Source organism: Empidonax traillii, unplaced genomic scaffold (genome assembly GCF_003031625.1).
Source record: "Empidonax traillii isolate 1590-97213 ecotype Southwest subspecies unplaced genomic scaffold, ASM303162v1 scaffold33:size3420811, whole genome shotgun sequence".
NCBI classification, from domain to species: domain Eukaryota; kingdom Metazoa; phylum Chordata; class Aves; order Passeriformes; family Tyrannidae; genus Empidonax; species Empidonax traillii.
This window is the reverse complement of record NW_020955226.1, coordinates 1,890,652-1,910,521: the sequence shown is the minus strand read 5'-3', so window position 1 is coordinate 1,910,521 and position 19,870 is coordinate 1,890,652. Positions and strand designations below refer to the sequence as shown.

Below are 19,870 nucleotides of genomic sequence, written 5' to 3'. Positions count from 1 at the left end.
AGGCAAAGTGCTTATGTTTGCCAGCAGTTTTCAAGCTGGGATGTAGCTTAAATGGTGAATTAGAGTTGGGTTTTTCTTAAATTTAATTCTACACTGACATTGTACCAGATATGTCATCTAGTCAGCTTGCCTGCTTTACCTCTGAAGAAGTCATGCCTGTATAGTATTGTTTTACATCCACAGGATTGTTTGGGGTTTTTTTTACTAGCACATTTTACTCTCCAGAGATTTAAATTTGTTTTGTGAAGTGGTTTTTTACTGCTGGAGAAAAAATAAATTGACAGAAGCACAAAACATTTGCTGCCTCTCTCTTAATGACTTTTCACTTCAGTGTTTTAATCGTTCATCGAATTATTCTTCTCTGCAAAATTACGTTGTTATAGAAGACAGGCTGACCATCTGCACAGATAAATTCCAGGTCTTATATTGGCTTAATGAAAATGTGAAAAAATATTTTAATTTTGCAATCAATAATACATTCTTGATCTTTCCCTGAGCTTAACTCTTGATGGATTAGCAAAATTTAACATTATGTCTCTAATGCAGTTCTAACAGAAAAATGGGTTTTGGTCTAGGCAAAATGTTTATTATTCGCTAATACGGCACTTAATGTTAACTGATTAAGTTCAAGACCAGAATTAATTTATCTTTGTGCATATTTTCACAAAATTAGCATGGTCTTAAGAAAATAAAATTAGGGAACCAAAAAACATTTTGCAAAATAATTTAATTTACACGGGTGCATATTTTCAGAGTACAAAAGCACAAAGTACAAAACTCCACAACTTCATATGAAAGTGGGAGTTCAGACCTAGTTAGGCTTATGCAATTCTAACCATTGTACTTCTGTGTCAAAATATGTACTGTAGTTTATTTTTTTGAGTTTGTTCTGCATATGAAATATATTTGAGATGATTTTTATCATATATGTGAGTCTAAAACATCCTTGTTTTATCAGTGCAGTGGACTAGCTGATGCCTTTTAGGACGATTGAAAGTAGGAGTTATCTGCTTCTGTGCATATCTTTCTGTGTGGTTTTTGTCCTTTTTATTGTAACAGATAAAATAAGCACAATATTTCTGGCAATAGACATGGTCTGTAGCAGTGAAATAGAGGCAGCAGTGTAAATGAAAATACATAGATGATACCATGAATGGAAGAGGTCTGGACTGTACTTTTTCTCTACACAAACTTGCTGGAGCTAAACACAAGTATTTTTTGACCTTATAGAAGCCTGACATTTGCATTTTTTCAGTTCTAGCTCGTACTAAATGCATTCAGTTTTCTGTCAATAAGTGAAGAAAAAAGATGTGCAAAAAGGACAATAGAGGCATATATAGCTATTTTGCTACTAAATCTAAAAACTGAGTATTTTGTGTCAGTTGTGGGTTAACCCCTGTAGGCAGCTATTTATCCATTTCAAGGAGAGTAGGGAGTCACTGTGCGTAACAGTTACTTGGGAAGACAAACACTGTTACTCAGACCATTCCTCTTTCCCCTTTCTTTCCCCCAGCTTTATTGATCAGCTTGATGTAATGTGGTGTGTGTGGGATATTCTGCTCGTCATTTGGGACTAGCTCCCCCAGCTGTGTCCCCTCCCAACTCCTCGAGCACCCTCAGCTTACTCAGTGGTGGGGTGGTGTCAGAAAGAGGTGGCCTTGATGCTGACAACACTGTTCTGGCCACAAGTTCAAAACACAGCACCATACAAACTGCTATGAAGACAACTAGCTCTGTCCCAGCCAAAACCTTTCACAGTGTATGAAAGGAAGGGAGAAAGTCAAAAGGAAAAGAATTAATCCAATAAACAGAAAATAGACGGCTGTACTAGCCTGACCAGAAGAGAACAAAAGTTCCTGCGTGAGCTACTGAAAAGTTGTGCCTTCACTATAAGTGCTTTGGCACAGTAAAGAAAGTAATGGAGTGGCCATTAGCATGGTGCATTCCCTTGTACATCCAGGGATTATCATGGAGGAATATACAAGATTGACATTATGGAGGACTGGGCCTGTATATGTTCCTCGCACACTGCTGCAGTTCTCCTGTAACATGACAGCATTCAGTGCTCATTTCTGTGTGGATGGATATCAGTGTCATTTAAACTTGTATAAGTAAAAAACCGAAAAGCTGTTTCTTTCTATGAGATATGAGTAAAGCGAAATTTCACCTCTTTGCTTTGCAATGTCAGTGCAGTTAGTTTTTGTCTGCCTAGCAAACTACAGAGCAATTTCATGCCACACCTAACCCCTGCATATACATACATAATTAACTGTAATTTTAGTATAGCTCCTCAGGTTGCCATCATGAAAACTGTATTGGGTTTGTTCTTAAATACATTGATTACAATAGATTATTCAGTAGCAGAGAGGCCAGGCACAGCTGAGCAATATTGCCATGCTCGTGGCATCAGGGCTGTTGTACTTAACTTTGTTTGAGAAGGTAAAATATGCTGAACTTGATGATGCAGAAGGTTGGCAGGAAAAAAAAAGGCATATCCCTCTGATGATTGATAGATCCTATTTATTTGCCTGTCTTTCAAGAGGCTATGTAAACACATTGTCAACATTTTCCATGTTTTGTTTGAATTAATGCAGATATTTGGTTTGTTTGTGTCTCCAGCCTTGAGGCTTTTTCTTTGCCATGTTCCTCAAGTCATCATTCATACAATTTGCTTCATGTAATCCTTGTTCTATTCTTGCCTCCAATATGCCATTCAGTTTGAATTTGAACAGGGAATTTTGCTTTTGGTGAGGTAAGCTAAGGTTTTTTCAGTTTGTTTCCTTCTTGGCACCCTCCCCCTCCAAAGTTGCTATGTTTCTGAAGTCAGCCTTCTGGAAGAACATGAAACACCACAGAAAATCATAATTTCGTGTTAATGAATCTGTTATTTGTCAGTGAATTGAAATTCTGAAGTTTTCAGGTAATTAAATATAAAAAGATACAAAAAACTGCAATAGGCCTGGCTATTTTGATGTTAAGTTCCATTTATTTGACACTGCCCCTTCAGCTTTCAGTATTATGCATATTTTCTGCATTAACAGTAAAATCTAAAAATCCAGTATGAATGAAAAGCATATTCTGATCAGTTAACCATTGAAAAATAAAATCCTCTAGTTCAGCACCTGTCCACAAACCAAAAGTAACTGAATAAATTTTCAGGTTGTGGTCTCATAGTCTTGAGTAGCTGGAAATTAAATAACTGGGGCTGTAACTACCTAAATGCATTGTCTGTGATCAAACTGCTTTTTCTTTAAATGATTATGTGTGTTCCTCACTTAGCATTCCCAGTGCATCCACTTCGACTTCCTTACACAATTAATTTTGCCCTCGCTTTAGGATAGACCGAAGTGATAGTGCTGTTGTGCTCTGAATCAGGAAGTTACGACAAAGAGTGTGTAATTTATTTGAAACTCAGGTAAATGCTATTTAGGTTAACATCCAGCTGGTGTGAAATAGGTCTCTGAAGGTGCAGACTAGGGCTGGTCTAGGCTGCAAGTGCTACCTCCTGTGCCATTGAGGGATCCCTGTATTTGTGCAAATATTCTGCATGTCAGGGTAGCAGTATATAGCAAACAGGGAGCATGGACACTGGGTTGTGTATCCCATCCTAGGCTGTGCTTTTTTGCACACTGATAAATAGTCAGTTGCTTTGGTTTATTTTTGTCACAGAAAATGTATATGCCAAGACTGAAGGGATATAGAATAGTCTCTTTAAAGGTGAAGGGATAATGCTTAATTGCTGCTACTTGGCTGGCAAAATGTTGTATATAAATTAATGTGTTTTGCCTTTTTCTGTAGGCAGACGATAGGTTGAGGCAAACCTAAAGATATTTCCTCCCATTTTGATTTTGCAAAGCAGCATGGCAAATTGTCAGTTTGTACACTGTTCTAATGGGACACATCTTTTGACTGCCAGCTTGCTGTGTGGTATTAAAACAATGTGAATTATAGCTCAGTGCTGTATCCTGGTGAATCAATGTTTACAAGTGTCTGCAATCATACAGATCAGATTTCTGAGTGACTTTGCTTGTGAAGGATAATCATTTCAGGCTTCTTAATCTCCCTTCCTTTAGTGCAGATGTCTAAAAATAAAGGACGCAGTTGTGCTTAACTTTGTGAAATCCATCACGCAGCTTTTAACTTGGTTGACTTCAGTGGCTCCATCCAGCCACCTCTTCCTGCCCTTTCCCAAAGAAAATAACTTTCCCAACCCAGGTCCATTTCAGTCCCTCTAATGATGCTCTCCAGCTCTGAGTGGCTGAAGTGCCTGCTGTTTTGTCCTTCATCAGCCTCCTTTTGCCAATATATAAAGATGTTGCTATTTGCTCCAAGAAACTGCTTGATATGCACTTCTGCAGTAAGTCTGTGAAACATGACTGTCCAAATCCAGCAGCTGAGCTACCTTTTGAAACTGAGAAGCCCTAACACCCACCTTGATGGAACTGACTCAGTATATCAATTCGAAATTTCAACCTCACTGCTGACCCCTATATTGTGTCAGCATTGAGGTTTGAATTATAGCCTTGGATCATGCTTGTTTCTGAAGTTAGCTTTATTCTCTGCTTTTTTTTTATAAATATATGTTAAAAGAAAGCTTGTATCAAATTCCTGGAAAGGATTGGATTAGGTTACTAAGCACTTCCCAAGCCTCTGTTTTTTTGATTATGAAAAAGAAAGCAATATGAGCAGCAGCTGACTTGCTGATCTCTGTCTTCACTTGAAAGTCAGAGCTCAGGTATTAATTTACAGGACTGAATACTTTTTTTCACTAGAGTCTTTACAGGTCTGCCATTCACAGTTAATATTGATACTCTGCAGGGCAGGAAATTTTACTAGTGAAAGAATGTATCAACACTGATTCTGCCTTTAATGGAGTTAGTGAAACTTTAACTATTTAGCTTGTAAAAGGAGGAAGATCAGACCAAAAAGATTTATGTGTTAAATATGTATCTGTATGATACAGATTTACTCACATCATTTTGAGGACACTTTAAAAGACCGCCCCTTATTTCCTAGGGCATTGTCTTGTTTTTAGTCTCTCCAAAATTAGTTTCTATTTATAGAGCAGATCAAGGTAAGTAGCTAGCAGAAGTCTAAAAGATACGTGTTTTCACATATAAGAGTTTTCTTGCTTTAGCTTTCTGCAAATATTAATGCTTTTTAAAGGACTACAGGAGGCATATAGACTCTTATTTTTTTCTGTATGATTAACGCCAGCCATTTGTTTTTTGCTTTCATTTGTAAGTGCTTCAAACTTGTCCATAGAAAGGAAGAATGGGCTTATGTGTATTTAATACTCATAAAGATTAAAACAATGGCAATCCTCATTTTTTTAGCTGCCTAAATGATGGCAAATACTAAATAATGGATCTATAATATGAAAGTTCTGTTTTACAAAGTGCTATTACCAGGGCTTGTTTCTGTTTTCATCTTGGAAAAATATTTTATTTCTACCTTAAGTTCTCACTACACATTTCTAAGTTCCCTTATATTATAAACACTTCTATGTCTCAAGAGAGAGACAGCTTTTGACTAAATAAAATTCTTTCAGGTAGTTATGCTACTGAAATTTTGATAAAATAATGTGTTGAATTAAAAAAACCTGAAGTGATAAGTAGGGTTACTATCATCCTAATCACAAAGTTGGGTGTTTAAATGCATGTTCCTGTAAACTGTATTATGTATGCTCGTATTCTTGATTATTCTATTCTGTATAAATTCAATATCAGTTAAAAGACCTTTGTAGCACAAATAAATTGTAACTATTCCCTTTTAATGTGATGCCAGTAATGAAGTGGTAAATGCATAAACCAAAGGCATGTAGGTATTCTAGATACCATTAGTGTAAAAGTTAAAGGCACCATGAACACTGACATACTTAAATTTAAAGTGTGAGCCCTTTTATAGAGCAACAGCAACCCCCCCTTGCTGACCTTTGAATGACCTCACTTACCAGACTGCCTTAAAGATTAGATAATAATGGAAATATCCTTTGTTTATAGTATCCCATAAAACACACAGGGTTTAGTAGTGGCTTTTGTATTTGTGCTATGCAAAATTTCTCAAAAAATTAATTTCAGCCTTTATATTGTATCTTCCATTTTGGATTGTAAGAGAGGAGGGCTTTCTTGGGTTTTCTTTTCCTGTTAAACACTTATATTTACTGTAAAGAGTCAAATCCAAATCTTTAATCATTAACAGGCCAAAGAATTGTTGAAGATTAAAAAAAGTCAGTCAACACAGTTTAATAAAGGCTATATAATCCAATTAAATCGTACAATTGTTGCATTTATATGTTGTATTAGCTATAAAGATCTAAGCCAGTCTATAAATCATGCAGTTAAATAGGTACTTACCATTTTAAAAGCAGCATCAAGTGGAATTGGTGGAAAATCCCCAAGGTGTACTCAATAATTGATTAAAATGGTGAGCCGTTATGGTATTATTTTGAAATGCTCCATCTGAAATCAGAAGAAATTTACTGACAGTTTATATTTTGTTGAAGGAAAGATTGCTCAGACATACATTAACCAAAAAATCTGTCTGTTGCCTTCTACAGAGTAGAAGGAGGGTGATTTATTTTGAAAATGTCTTTCAGCTGGGTAACTAGGTAACTTACACTGTGCTACATGAAAGAGCTTGGATTACATTTTGTGAAGCTGGATTCCAGTGCAGTGAGTGAAGGAAACAGATGGAGTAAGAGGAGGACAGATGGGTACCAAAAAAATTACAGCCACTGTTTTCAGTACCTGTGAATTAACTGTTTTAAATCAATTTATTTTCATTTACTGAAACAGGAAAGTCAAGATTATTAAGCCAAAGCATTACAGGTCCCCAAACCATTCTATGTTGAAAGCATCTGTTTGTAGTAATTAATAGGAGCTCTAGATGAGCGACGTCTGAGAATAAAGTTTTCTGTAGGTGAGAACATCACCCCAGGTCCAGTCATTTCATTCTGTTAGGGAGATTTAAACATCTCTCTTTCAGTGGGAGGAAGGTTTGTTGGTTAGCAGTTGCTGTGTTGGACAGCTGGAAAATTTTCCTTGTAGACAAGAGTTTAGGCTACTGAAGTGCTGTAGTGAGTGCTAAGAGGCTGCTCCACCATGAAGGCTTCAAGCAGCCTGGGAAGGAGTTGAACCTGTAAAACTCAAAGGCTGAGAGTGCAGGGGGCCACTTTCTCTCTCCTGCAGCAGCTTTGAATTGCAAGACATGAATAGTAGCTTAGAAAATCAAAACAGTATTGCTATATATATATATATATATATACACACACACACCCCCCAGTAGTCCTCATTTGCTGCATGACACAGCTGCTCTGTCACATACTCGACCTTGACTTAATTTGATCATCCCTGTAGTTAAAAAGGAAGTTCAGCTGTGAGCCAAATAATTTCTTATACCCCTCACCCCACCAGTTACTGCTAGCTTGTTGCTGATACTGTTGAATTTTTATGTGAACACCTGTCCATTAGAAATTGGATGGTGCTCATCAAGACAGTTTACACTTATTTTAGAATGTCTTGCAATTAGTGGACTTTCAAAACTGTAGTATGCAAATAGAAATCACCCTTGTATTAAGAATATTTGAGAAACGAAGAAACACAGGTCAGAATATGTAATTGCTCTTTCTTGTTGACTTTATATCAGGAAGTTTTATGCTTAGAACTACTGCATGAATTGCCTCTATTTTGGTGCAGCAAAGGTAAAAGTGAGCAAAAGTCTGTAACTTGAGTACCTTGGAATTGGGTTTTTTTGGTCAGATTTTATCACAGTTCCTTTTAAATTTTTCTATGAATGGTTTGAATTAAAGATCTACAGTTTTCTTGATTTTATTTTTCTGAATAATTTTCTAATTAAAAAAAATTTAGTGTTTACACTGACTACTTTTGCAATAAATCAAATATGGTGTTGTCATACGTAAAAAGATTGGTTAGACTTTGCCTCTCAATTTATTAAACGCAATTTAGATCACAGCGTGGCAAACACAAGTTTTTATCTTTGTTAAGTGTTTGGAGATGACCTCCCCAATACTGTCTCATTCAAGGTGAGCATTGTAGTGCTGGCTATTGTCACTGCTAGAGGCTGGGTTACAGTCTTCAGCCATCAACAAATCCTGTTCAAAATACATCATCTTCTCCTCCTACCTTTAAGGAAATCTCTGTTGGATGAGGATGTAGCCTATAAATCAGGCAAATAGTTCAGGAGGGGTGTGATGGGATAAAAAGGAAGCAAAATGGTTTCCCTTGGTTTCATAACTGAAGTGGAAGTCATCACTCAGTTTCCTTCAGCTAGGAAATATTAGCAGTCTGAATCCATTTTCAGAAGGGTTCTATTTATGCAAATGCAAATATACTACTTTTTAATTACAATTATAACTGTTGTTATTTTGTTTCACTGGGGCTTCTTACAAAATTCTCTCTGTCTACAGTAACTGAGTTGCTTCTGCTCCCCAACCAATTATTCCTTTTCCAATATGAGTTTGGAATAAAAGAAATGTGAACTATTTCCTTTAGGCAGGTAGGAGATGTAACTGTAAACTTCACAGAGTTCTTAAGCCACTGATCTGAAAGAGACCATTTAAAATCTTGACCAAGGTCAAAAGAGTGAGAAACTATTTCTGATTTTTCTAGTTTAAAGTAATTAAAGTAATGGAAAGTAATTATAACTTAATAATTTTAAAAGCATAGAATTGATTTAGAAATTAAACTGAGATTGGAATTTACTATTTGCTGCTATAATTCTTTGGAAAACAAACAAGCCTGCAACACACAAAGCAGTGACTCTTAAATCCCTATTAAATGTAATAGTCTCTACTAAGTTTGCCCTATTGATGACCCTTCAGCCCACTGAAATCTTGCAGCAGGTAGTGTCAGGAGCATTTTGGATACTAGTAGGGAAGAGCAGTCTAACTATATAAGTTAGACTTGAAAAGTCCAGGGAAAGGGAAAAGGCCATGTTGCTGTCAATACTTCTCAGCAGTAAGTTTAAGTGATGTGCAATTTCATTTATTTATTTGATTTGTATTCACTGCAGGCTGAGATTGCCCTTTCTCAAACTGTCTGATCACTTTTAATTCCCTGGAGGAATGCTTTTAGAAAAGACAGCAATCTTGTATGACACTCTTGCTGATGAATAAAATGGGGGGGGGGGGGGGGGGCTTCTTGCCTTGATGTGTAGAAACAAAGAATGTGTCTGCACTGCAGAGAAGAGGGCTCTTGGTTGAAGATCTCCTGGCAGCCCTCAGCTGTTACACCCCGAAGGCTGGTTACTCAAGGACTAACACTAATCTAAGTTGCAGCAAAGAGGAAAACTCTCTAAAGTGGTCAAAGCTCAAGTGCTTGGTCTTGTTTTTTACCCACTACAAAAGCTGGTACACTAATTTAAGTGTTTCCTTGAGCTATCATCCCTGTGGGTCTGGTTGTACTGTTCTTCTCCGAGCGAGAGTCCATAGGCATTGGCTTATTAGGGTAACATAAGATGACTGTGGAAGAGCCGTGGGGAATACATGTCAAAAGAAAGGTCACAATCTTCTTAAAAGTACAAATGGGAATAAATGCCCAGTGTATTTGCTGCTTTTGGAGCATCTGTCAAGAGCTGACTGTCCAGCAAGATTCCCATATAGGAAATTACTCTTACCAAAGAGTTGTTTCTTCCTGTATTTTTGTCAGGCATCCAATCATTTGCAAATGAGTTGAGCATCATCTAATCTGCCAGTCGAAACCTATGAATTCTGTTCTCTGTGTATATGCAATATATATGAATTAGTCTAATGGGCTAGTTAGTAAGTTCCCCAAAACAGCAGATTCCATTCTGTATATAAAATTAGAATCTTACACTTAAGCTGTCAGTATCAAATTTTCAGATAATGAAAAACCTTTCAAATAAATTACTTCAGTGTGGTTCTGCTTTGCTATCTCACTGTTAAGTAGTAGATTAAAAATGAAACTTAAATCTCAATGTATTGGTGGTTGTTAACACTGTTTCTGTTGTATCTTTGGGATTCTTGCTTACTACTCTTACTTACTTATTCCAAAATACTTTAAAAAATAAAAAAAGGCCCCTGGCAAGCAGTTATTCTCCTGACACTAGTTATTCTTGTTGAAATTATTGGAATTGCAAACTCTTTTTGTGAGGGGAAGGATGGAGGTATAAAGGCTTGAGGCAAGTTTTAAAATTTTCAAGTTACAGCTAAAGCCTGTTTAGATCACTTGGCATAGGCTTGAGTGAATGTAGGGACAAGCTGAGAGCAGATGGTTTGGACATACAACGAAAAATAAACACAGACAAACAAGAATATGATGAGGAAAAGTGTAAATTAAGGTATAAAGAAACTTAGAGTGTAGAGAGAACAGTAGTTATTATATATAGCATAGCAAAAAACAAATAAGTACATAGCAATAAACCTCCAAAAATCAGAGACAGTGCAAGAGTAAAAGGATTGGGACTAAAAAGAAAAAAGTTTTCTGAGGATAACACCAGTCTGGCATCTTTTGTTCCAGACTTATTCCATGATCCTCCTTTGTTGTTGTTGTTTGTTGGTTTTTGTTTGTTTTGTTTGTTTTGTTGTTGTTGTTGTTTTGTGTTTTTAATTTTTATTTAATCTCTCACAAAATAGTCACATAAAAAATTGCAGTGATTAATCAGGAAACATGGCATGTCAAGTGTTTTGGGTGAAGAGGGAAAAGTAGGAGCAGTATCCAAAATGACTTCAAGAACACTGAAGAAGAAATAGGATGGGGAGGGAGTCTGAAGATACTTTTTTTAATATTTAGCTCTAACAATCAAGTGTTAATAATTCTGAGTGGTAGAAACAAGAATCAAAGCACCATCTTGTCTGTGTGTGGTTATTATAGGATCAGCTGTGAACAAGAAAATTTTTAAAATATCCAGTTCTGAGTTTCTGACAATACCTTCTTCTCCCTCTTGACAACCATATTAGCAGTATAATAGGTTATGTTGTTTTCCCTTTTAAAATGTATATATATATATATATATAAAATCTCCTACAAGTACAAAATACTGGGTTCATACACAAATAAGAAGGTGTTAAGCAGACAAGCTTGAATGAGGAAGCTGATTTTCTGATGATGAATGTTTTGCAGAATGGCTATCATAATATATCCTCCTACTTAGCAATAGGAGAGGGATGTATAACTAACTCATCAGAACGATGAAGATCATGTTTAAGGCACATTCATTTTCCACATCCCTTTTTTCTCCCCCAGACATCCGGCTCGCTAAAGAATTTATGGCTGCAAAGGATGATGTCTGGTGTATGACTGGTTTTATGCCAGCTATCTTTCACAGATGACCTTATTTGTACGCCCTTATTCCTTTGACTCCATCCAAAAGGAAAGGTGCAGGATCACATGCCATTGTATGCCCTTGGATTGGAAAGTAGGCCAGTGCTTGATTTTTGCCATGCATTTAATCAAGCCAGAGTAGTTCAGTAAGCTTCAGCATTAATATTTTTAAGCAAACAGAAAACAGTTACGACTACTATCGTAATCCCTGTACTTCAAGTGAACGACTGAACTGTTGATGAAGAGCTAGAAACCACCAGCCATGCTTAAACTTATATTTTTTTAAAATTAATTGTGGTGGTGTTCTTACTTTCTGTAGCCGGTTCTGTAATCCTAGAATTGAATCTCAAATTTTGCTTTATTCTGGTCGCATTTCCATTTGGAAATGTCATATATTTCAGGAAAATTTTATTCCTACAAGTTCTTGAATTGAAGCCCTTTTAAGCAAATTTTTTTCTTGAAAAGCTGCATGGAATTCTAAATACACCCAATTCTAAACTTAAAACCTTTCTGAAATGTTTATGTTAAAATATGAACTCAGGAAAAAAACCCGGACATCCTAAATTAATCTAAACTAATCTAATAGCATATTGGGTATGTGTATGTCTGTATATGGCTAATAAATCCAACTATAAATATCCATTTTTTTTGTCATGACTGCTGTAGATTGTAAGTGGGGCATCTGTATGCTGTCTGAGATGAAATGGTTGCTTCTTCAGTTAGTAGCAGCAAAATTTTGATCTCTTTTAAATAGCTGTTCATTGCAAAGTTCATGCCACCCTGATAAACTGAAGCTCTTCTGTGTTTAGATTAAATAATGACCAAGGTTTAGTCCTGCAGCCTACAATTATTTGAGTTATTTTTGCTTTGTGCTGAAGTCAGCAGAACTTATCACAGGTCAGGGACTCAGAACCGGCTTCTTGTGTTTGCTGAGCACTGTAATTCCATGCCAGCTTGACTTCTAATTATGTTCCTGACACTTCCTAAGTTTCTATCTGTTTTATATACAGTGATAAAGGCCGCATATATTTTAAAAAGAGGCTTATCAAAAGATTTTACAGTCTCATTAGAACTTTTGACCAGTCTGATCTATAATTTCATCTCTTTTTAATGCATTTCCATTTTCTCTATTTTGCCTACACATACGGAATTTAGAGGAGATGTTACTTTATAAACTGTCTGCTTTTGTTACAGTCATTTTACACTTATTTCATCATTATTGCATGAGACTTGTATTGAGTACATAATTTAGCTTGCTGCCTGCCCTCTGTTCAATCAAAACACGAATTCTCTGCTGTAGCACTTTTATAAAAAGAAAAAAAGGAAGCACTTAAACAGGATAAGGTTTGTTTTAGCATGGTGTGCCAATGTGAAACATTATACTTGTGGATGCAGGTTTGAATCCCCTACAGTTTTTCTTAAATAGCTGATGAGTATTTGGTTGTTTATATGAAGGGCTTCAGGATTTCTGCTGCAGTTCATAGCACAAAAGCTTCTGGCACTGTTAAGACCCTTATTGTGCTGACTGGAAGTCCCAAGGCAGAACAGGCGGGGAGTCAAAACCGCTGCAACACCCATGAAATATGGGCTGCTCTGACTTCAGTGGGAGTTTTGCCAAAGATGACAGTGGGCCAAAGCTTTAATCCAGAAGTAGTCCTCCCTTGCTGATAATCCTAGTGTACGCCCCAGGGAAGCTTTTTCTTCTTTGCTGTCACCCAGACCGTGTCTGTCTGTGCAGAGAAGATACAAGTCTCTTAGGGTGTCACACTATGCCTTTTACAAGCACAGCATTTCTGGGAAGGAAATTAGGACAGAGCAGAAATAAACCCCTAAATGTGGACACAGGCTGTGTTGTTGCTCATGTCCTGAGTCATTCCCAGGAACATGGATGAAGCCCTCTGAACTGAACAAGATCAGCTTCTTGAGACTGCAGTGGAGGGAGCCATCAGAGGCTGCAGCCAGTGCATCTCCCAGTCTCTGCTTCTGCATTTGCAGATTATCATTTAGTAACAAACATTTAGTATATGAAGCAGTAGTATGTTCATTAATTCAGTCCTACGTAGCCCATGCAGACCGAGTTTTCCATGTAAATGTGATTTAGTGAGCCTTCATAAATTTTTATGTTAAATGACAGCAGCAAATGGGAAGTGTTTGATAATTTTTTTGTAATGTGAAGGATGTGCTGTGCAGAGTATCAGAATTTGCATTTAGTCAGTGCTGTTTGAAAGAAGAAATAGCCTCAAGTTGTGCCGGGGGAGGTTTAGGCTGGATATTAGGAAAAATTTCTTCATGCAAAGGGTTATCCAGCACTGGAACAGGCTGCCCAATGAAGTGGTTGAGTCACCATCCATGGAGGTATTTAAAAGAGGTGTAGATGTGGCACTTAAGGACAAGGTTTAGTGGTGGACTTCATAGTATTAGGTTAATGGTTGGACTTCATGATCTTAAAGTATTTTTCTTTTCCTTTATGATTTTATAAGAAGAAAAATGGGTAAAATTAACTCCTTGTCTTTTAGGAAAATATATTTTATTCTTTCTGTCAGCTGAAACTGTTCTCATTTGAAATGTACTCAAGTTTTCTGTTTTCCAACAAGTTCTTTTTCTCTTATGCATCCAATCTAAATTTTGCTGCTTTGTGAAATTGAATCAGAGACTTCCAAAATTCAGAATCACTTAGAGTTGTAAATAACACTCATCTCCCATCAAGTACAAATAAATCACTATTGCTTCACAGTGCTGAGAGTAAAAATAGTCTCTGTTAATAACTGTGTTACTGTCTTAAGACTTCATTTTAAAAAATTTATAAAGTAATTAAAAGCAGTTTTGGGAGTTTTTTAAGAGTTAGTGTTTACTGCCTGTCTTTATACATCTCAAAGGTATGAAAAGAAATTGCTGTTGCTGCTTCTGTGGCATAAGAAATTAAATTCAAAAGTTGTTTACACAGCTAATAGTTCATTCATTTCATATTGAAGGTGGAAACTTAGTATTTTTATTTGTAATGAACTGAGAAGGCTCGTTAACTTCATTGCTAGTGGTTTATACAATATGAATAAGAATTTCTACATAAAGTACAATACATGTATCCATTACACTCACACAGGCCTTGTGCTCATTTTACAGAAAACAAAAGTAAAAAGTAGTGGTGCTATAATTCACAGAAAATTATCAGATTCATTCTGTTACTTCAATCTTCATAGGACATACTTCCTTTCTACAATAAATCATAGGGGGTGGCAACTCAAATAGCACTTGCTTGTTGGGTAGTCGTAATTATTACAGTGCACTCCCATTTTGGGGTCTGAATGTGAGAAACTGCTAGATGTGCATTATTCTAGATTTATCTCTAGGATAGTCCCTTCAATCCCTCTTGAATCTGAGTCCTTCCAACATTCAATTCCCTTCTAGAATTCAGGTACTAATGAAGTAAATAAAATAGTCTTGCATCACTCAGAACAATTAAGTGTGTGCAAGTATGAAAGTTGTATTCTGAGACAACATTTCTGGATTCTGATACCTTTACAGTGTATTTTGGGAGCAGAAAATAAGTGATGCTTCTTTTGCACTTCACAAGAAGTTCTGTTTGTGTTGTATCTTTTCTGTAGTTTGTAGAAAAGGTTGGTCTTTGAGATGACATCCTTTTAGGAAATATTTTCTGCTTAGGATATCAGACCTCTTCTTTGGATATCTCTGTACATTGCTTTTGCTATTATGTATTTTCTAATCTTGCACCTTTTTTTTTTTGCTCAACAGTTGTCTACTTATTGCTAATTCCCGTCTGAGCACCCCTACATTGTATAGTGACATCTTAGGCCTTATTAGCAAGACACTGGATACTTCTTCAGAATAATTCATTGCATTTTTATTGTGATGACTAGAGGATAAAACAGTTCCTATGCCACAATAATTTAGTTCATTCTAATACTCTCTTCATACCAATTCTGATTTCCCATTTCTTCTCTTTGAGCAATCTGCACCAATTTAATTTTTATATGACAAAGCACTACACACATCTATGCAGGTCCATAAATAAAAAGCAATAAGCTGACATCTTTCACCTGTATCAAATGTATTTCACACCTTTTTTTTTTTCTGGTATACTTGCTATTAAACTTCTGTTCTCTATATCCATTACCCGTCTGTATTTCCCACGTACCTCTTCCCCTTTTCTGTCAATTGACAGAATTTTCAGCTGCAGATGAAGTGTTATACCTCTTCTGCCTCTGTGCTGATGGGTTCACACAGACATTGCAGACAATTTTTCTGCTATGGCATATAAAAAAAACCTGTCTACAACCACGTACATTTGCTTTCACACATATAAAGTACTTCTTTCAAGCAATATGTCTACATCTGGGAGAAAGTTGTGGATCTCCCTAAAATCTGTCTCTAAAATGAAGATGAGGCTTAAAAACCAGAAAACAACAATGGGTTGAGATCACTGTCAACTCAAAGCTCTCAATGATCTTCTCAAGCCACTTACTACGTAGCAGTATCTCATATATTTTAAGTGTCCATGTTATATTTGTGCGTTGAGATTGTCCTATATTTCTCAGATTCAGATGGACATTCATGCAGTCTTTTTTCAGTATTTGACTACAGCCGGTCACCTGGATGTAACGGGTCTAACAGGGTTGAAGACTCGTGTCTTAACCTGACTGACAGCTGCCTACCCATCAGCTGTGGGAGCAAATTGCACTAATTGCTCTAGGAAACTCAGCGGATTGCTTTTGATTTTACTCCTACTGCATATTACTGTACCTTGTCCTTGTGGCTTGCTTATTACCCCTGCTGTTTAGCCCCTGATTCCTGCTCTTACTCCTAGAGCTCCCACTTGCAGTGCAATCCCTCTCTGGGTTTTGCTCACTTATCTTCTTTGCAGGCAGTACTCATATTTCTCAAGCCCTAGCATTCTATGATTTGTCCAGTTCTTGACTTAGAATCATCTTAAGTAGACCTCTCATCTACTGAACAAAACAGGAAGTTGAGCAGAGACTTGGATGACAATTTCTGTATGAGCCTGGACTCAACACTTATTTCAGGTTATTGTTGTAAAGTGGTCTGTCAATCCCTGTTAATGCTGTTTATTCATGCAGGTTTTTTAAAACTTCAGATATTTCGGCCTTAAAAAATAACCTTTAAACCCTGTAACACCTAAAAGTGAAGTTCTAATTTGCAATCAAAAGAGATTAAGACTTCCTTGTAAACACTTTTGATTGAAGGATCTGAAAACCTAATAAAAATACCTTGTAAAATGTTGTGAGATTTTTAACAGAATCACAAATTATGGTGACAATGCAGTCTGTTACACTAAAGAAGTGACAGGATTTCTTAATCCAAGTAAAGAGTTATGGAGAAATAAAGGAAAGGAGTAGATACCTTGGGTGTCAGCAGAAATAGATGAGGTATTTCAGTTTGAATTTTATTCTTGTTTAGCAAGATATATAACTGAAGCTGAGTCTCTGGGTTTTTTTAAAATGTAAACATCAAGATTAAAAATATATGATGTCATATATGAGAGGATGGAGAAAAAGACAACAAACAAATTCTCAACAGTGAGGTAAATCAACATGCCCTCAAGTGGTAACAATCAGATCTTTAGGGGTACTTCTGTTATATAAGCCTGCTATTTGTATATTTGTCCTTTTTTATTTCCTTTTCCAGATGTTAGGCAAAATCCTATGGAATTTTATCTTACAGCAATATCACTGATGGATGCTGTAGCTGTGATCTGTTCAAAGAACCAGTGAAATAGCACCGGGCTTTTAACTGAACTGCACTGCTCACAGCTTTTCTGATAGTAAAATAACCAAATAATCAATGGATAATTAAAAAAATTCTGGAAGAAGCCCTAAACAGAGAAATGTCCTAAGTAAAAAAGCAGCTCAGTCTAATCTTGTGTTCACTTCTAATGCACAGGAGTATAATCCTGTCAACAAAGGGAAGCATTTAGATAGATGAAAATAAAAGGTCTTTGTGTGCATAGGCTAAGTCAGGATTTTCATATTATCGAGCTTTGCTGTGATTTCAGCATTTAGTGTTGTAGGTGAAGAGGGGAGCTTTTGGCTGTGAACTGAACTAATTGTCCACCTTTGGTCTTCCCACCTTCTGACCCTTTAAATGCTTTTTCACATTACTCCATATGTGCAACAGTAATCTTAGTCCTGTTAAAAAGCTGAAATCTGTCTGAAACATACAATTTTGGTATTTGGCTTTCATAGTCACATACATTTGTCACCTTTATACACTTGATTTTGAAACTGCAGATATAGCAGCTGGTGGTTTTAAAACTAGGAAGTGCCAGTCAGCAGAAGGACCCTTGCCAATGTGTTTATTTCTGTACATTAGGATTGTTTATAATTCATTTTAATAAGTTTGAAAACACAAAATTCTTCCCTAGCAAACTCCTCCTTTCTATTGAAAACCTGTATCTCTGTCTTACTCCACTACAATTGCTTTTGTTGCTTACTGAACTGATTCCATAGTTTTTCCTCAAATTGCTTCCCAACGATTATGAACAACAGCAGAATTCAGCCTTTAATTTATATCTACCCTTGAAATAAATGAGTCTTATGCAATGACATTATCTGTCTCTTTTTAACTCTTAATTGCATGCTTAAAAATATATAACCATTTTTTTTCCTACTAAATTCAGACAAATTTGAAAGAATCATAGATTTCCTAAGGATCCCACAGACACTTTGTGAAAACCATCAGCAGAAGTAGAGGAGAGACCAAAATTACTTTCCTCTCTAAGGGAATGAAAAGAACAACTCAGTATTTATAGATTCTGTTAGACAGCAGCTGCTGGTCAGTTTTAATGCACATACTGAGCACTGCAGTGGCACAAATGGAGAGAGCAGGGGCAGTGGGACAGATAAGGATGCTGCTTTTGAAGATATTTCTGTGATATTCCTATGAGGCATGGGAGCATGACCCATTATATCACGTATCTCTGTGAATATTGGCCTTTCTTTTTAGTGGTTCAGTTATTATTTTACTTAACAATCTTAACTATCTTGAAGGTATTCGGAAACTTATCTTAAAGCACAATTTTAAATGCAAATAAATTTAGCAGGCTCTACTATGCATTATTCATACTTTCCCCCTGATCCCGGTCCCTGTGTGGACAAAATGAACTGCAGGAACTGGGAAGATAGTTCTTTAAAATATGCAAAAATGTATGTATGTTAATTAGAGGCAAGAATAACTCCATTGCAATACCACTTTTTAATTGCAAACATTACTGTCCCTGTCTTTGATATCAGTTGAATTAATGGCTTTCTTCAGTTTTACCGATGCAGGCAATAACACACAGTACTGCAAAGCCTGACAGCGTACAGTATATTGTATAGTATCAGTATGGGTGCAGTGCTCAGGTTTGTCCTTAGAAATTTATATCTGAAGGTTCTGATTTCACCTTTATCTGTGATATTAAGCTCTCATGGGCACTACCACACAAGCTTGTAATGTGTAGAACTGAAACGTGAGATAATAATCTAAACGAAGAGAAAATAAAAAAACACCAATCAAGAAAGAAGATAAAACCTTAGATTAAGGCTTTAACACTTCAGTACTTTGGTGAATAAGGTTTTCGTGTGTGTGAGATCTAGCATTTATTGTAGGCTTGTTATGTGTAACAGCATGTTGGAGCACTAATTGTTATTCATGTTAGGTTTTTCACTTCCTATTTTTCAGAAGCTGTTTCAATGCCAAATAGTAGGAATCATCTGTCAGATAATAGATAAAAATCTGGTATTGTAATTAAATGTAGCTATAGTACATGCACTTAAATACTAATTAAATGACACCAACTCTGAGATCATAATCTGAGTGGTAATAACTAGACTCAATTCATGAACTGATTTTATCCATATAAGAGTTTTTTCATTCCTAATTCTTGTCTTGTATAAAAATAACAAAGAAGCTCTCATTCAATGAGAATTTCTGTCTTAAAGTTCTTAAAACTTAAAAGAAAGCCTTTTGACAGATTTGATCTTCCACCGTCGGAATGCTGTTCCAAACTGTTCTTGTGTTAGTTTGCAAAAGTGTTTCATTAGTTTTATGAGAATTTTTGTAATAAGTGTATGTTAGATGTGAGACAGGAAACAAGGCTATATTTACACTTCCCAGAACTCCTCATTATCATTGTAAGAGTTTTCATTCAGTTGCTAGGAGCTCAGCCAAACTTTTAAAATATTTGGGCTAAAATGTGGGTTTGTATTATGATGCCGACTTCAATTATGTGAGAGCGCACTATTCTTCTCCAACTCTTTCCCTGCCTGCCTCATTCAGGCCACAAGATGGATAGTACTCATTTAACAGGCAGTTTGCAAACGTCATTTATAAATGCACTTCATTCAGTTTGCAGCCCCCTGGCCCAGTGCAGCATTCAAATATTTCTCTGAATATGGCACGATTGATTTCCTCAAAAGAGTGATTGGCTCCACTGAAACTACAAACGTTACTGTCTCCATTTTATAATACTCTTGTGAAATGAGTGTTCGTTATTATTTCTGTTTTACAATGTGGTACTACGGCACAGTAATATATCCTCAAAAGCAGTTTGG

The 19,870-nt window shown here is 36.3% G+C and overlaps 1 protein-coding gene across 1 annotated transcript in view; it reads right to left on the bottom strand.

The window, feature by feature from the left end:
* Positions 1-19,314, bottom strand: part of B3GALT1 (beta-1,3-galactosyltransferase 1) — a 65,806-nt gene extending 46,492 nt beyond the window's left edge. The window contains exons 1-2 of the mRNA XM_027911509.1: positions 19,305-19,314; positions 6,357-6,461 (exon numbers count right to left, since the gene is read on the bottom strand). The gene's annotated coding sequence lies outside the window, so the exon portion shown is untranslated. The remainder of the gene's footprint in view (positions 1-6,356; positions 6,462-19,304) is intronic.
* Positions 19,315-19,870: the final 556 nt, after the last annotated feature.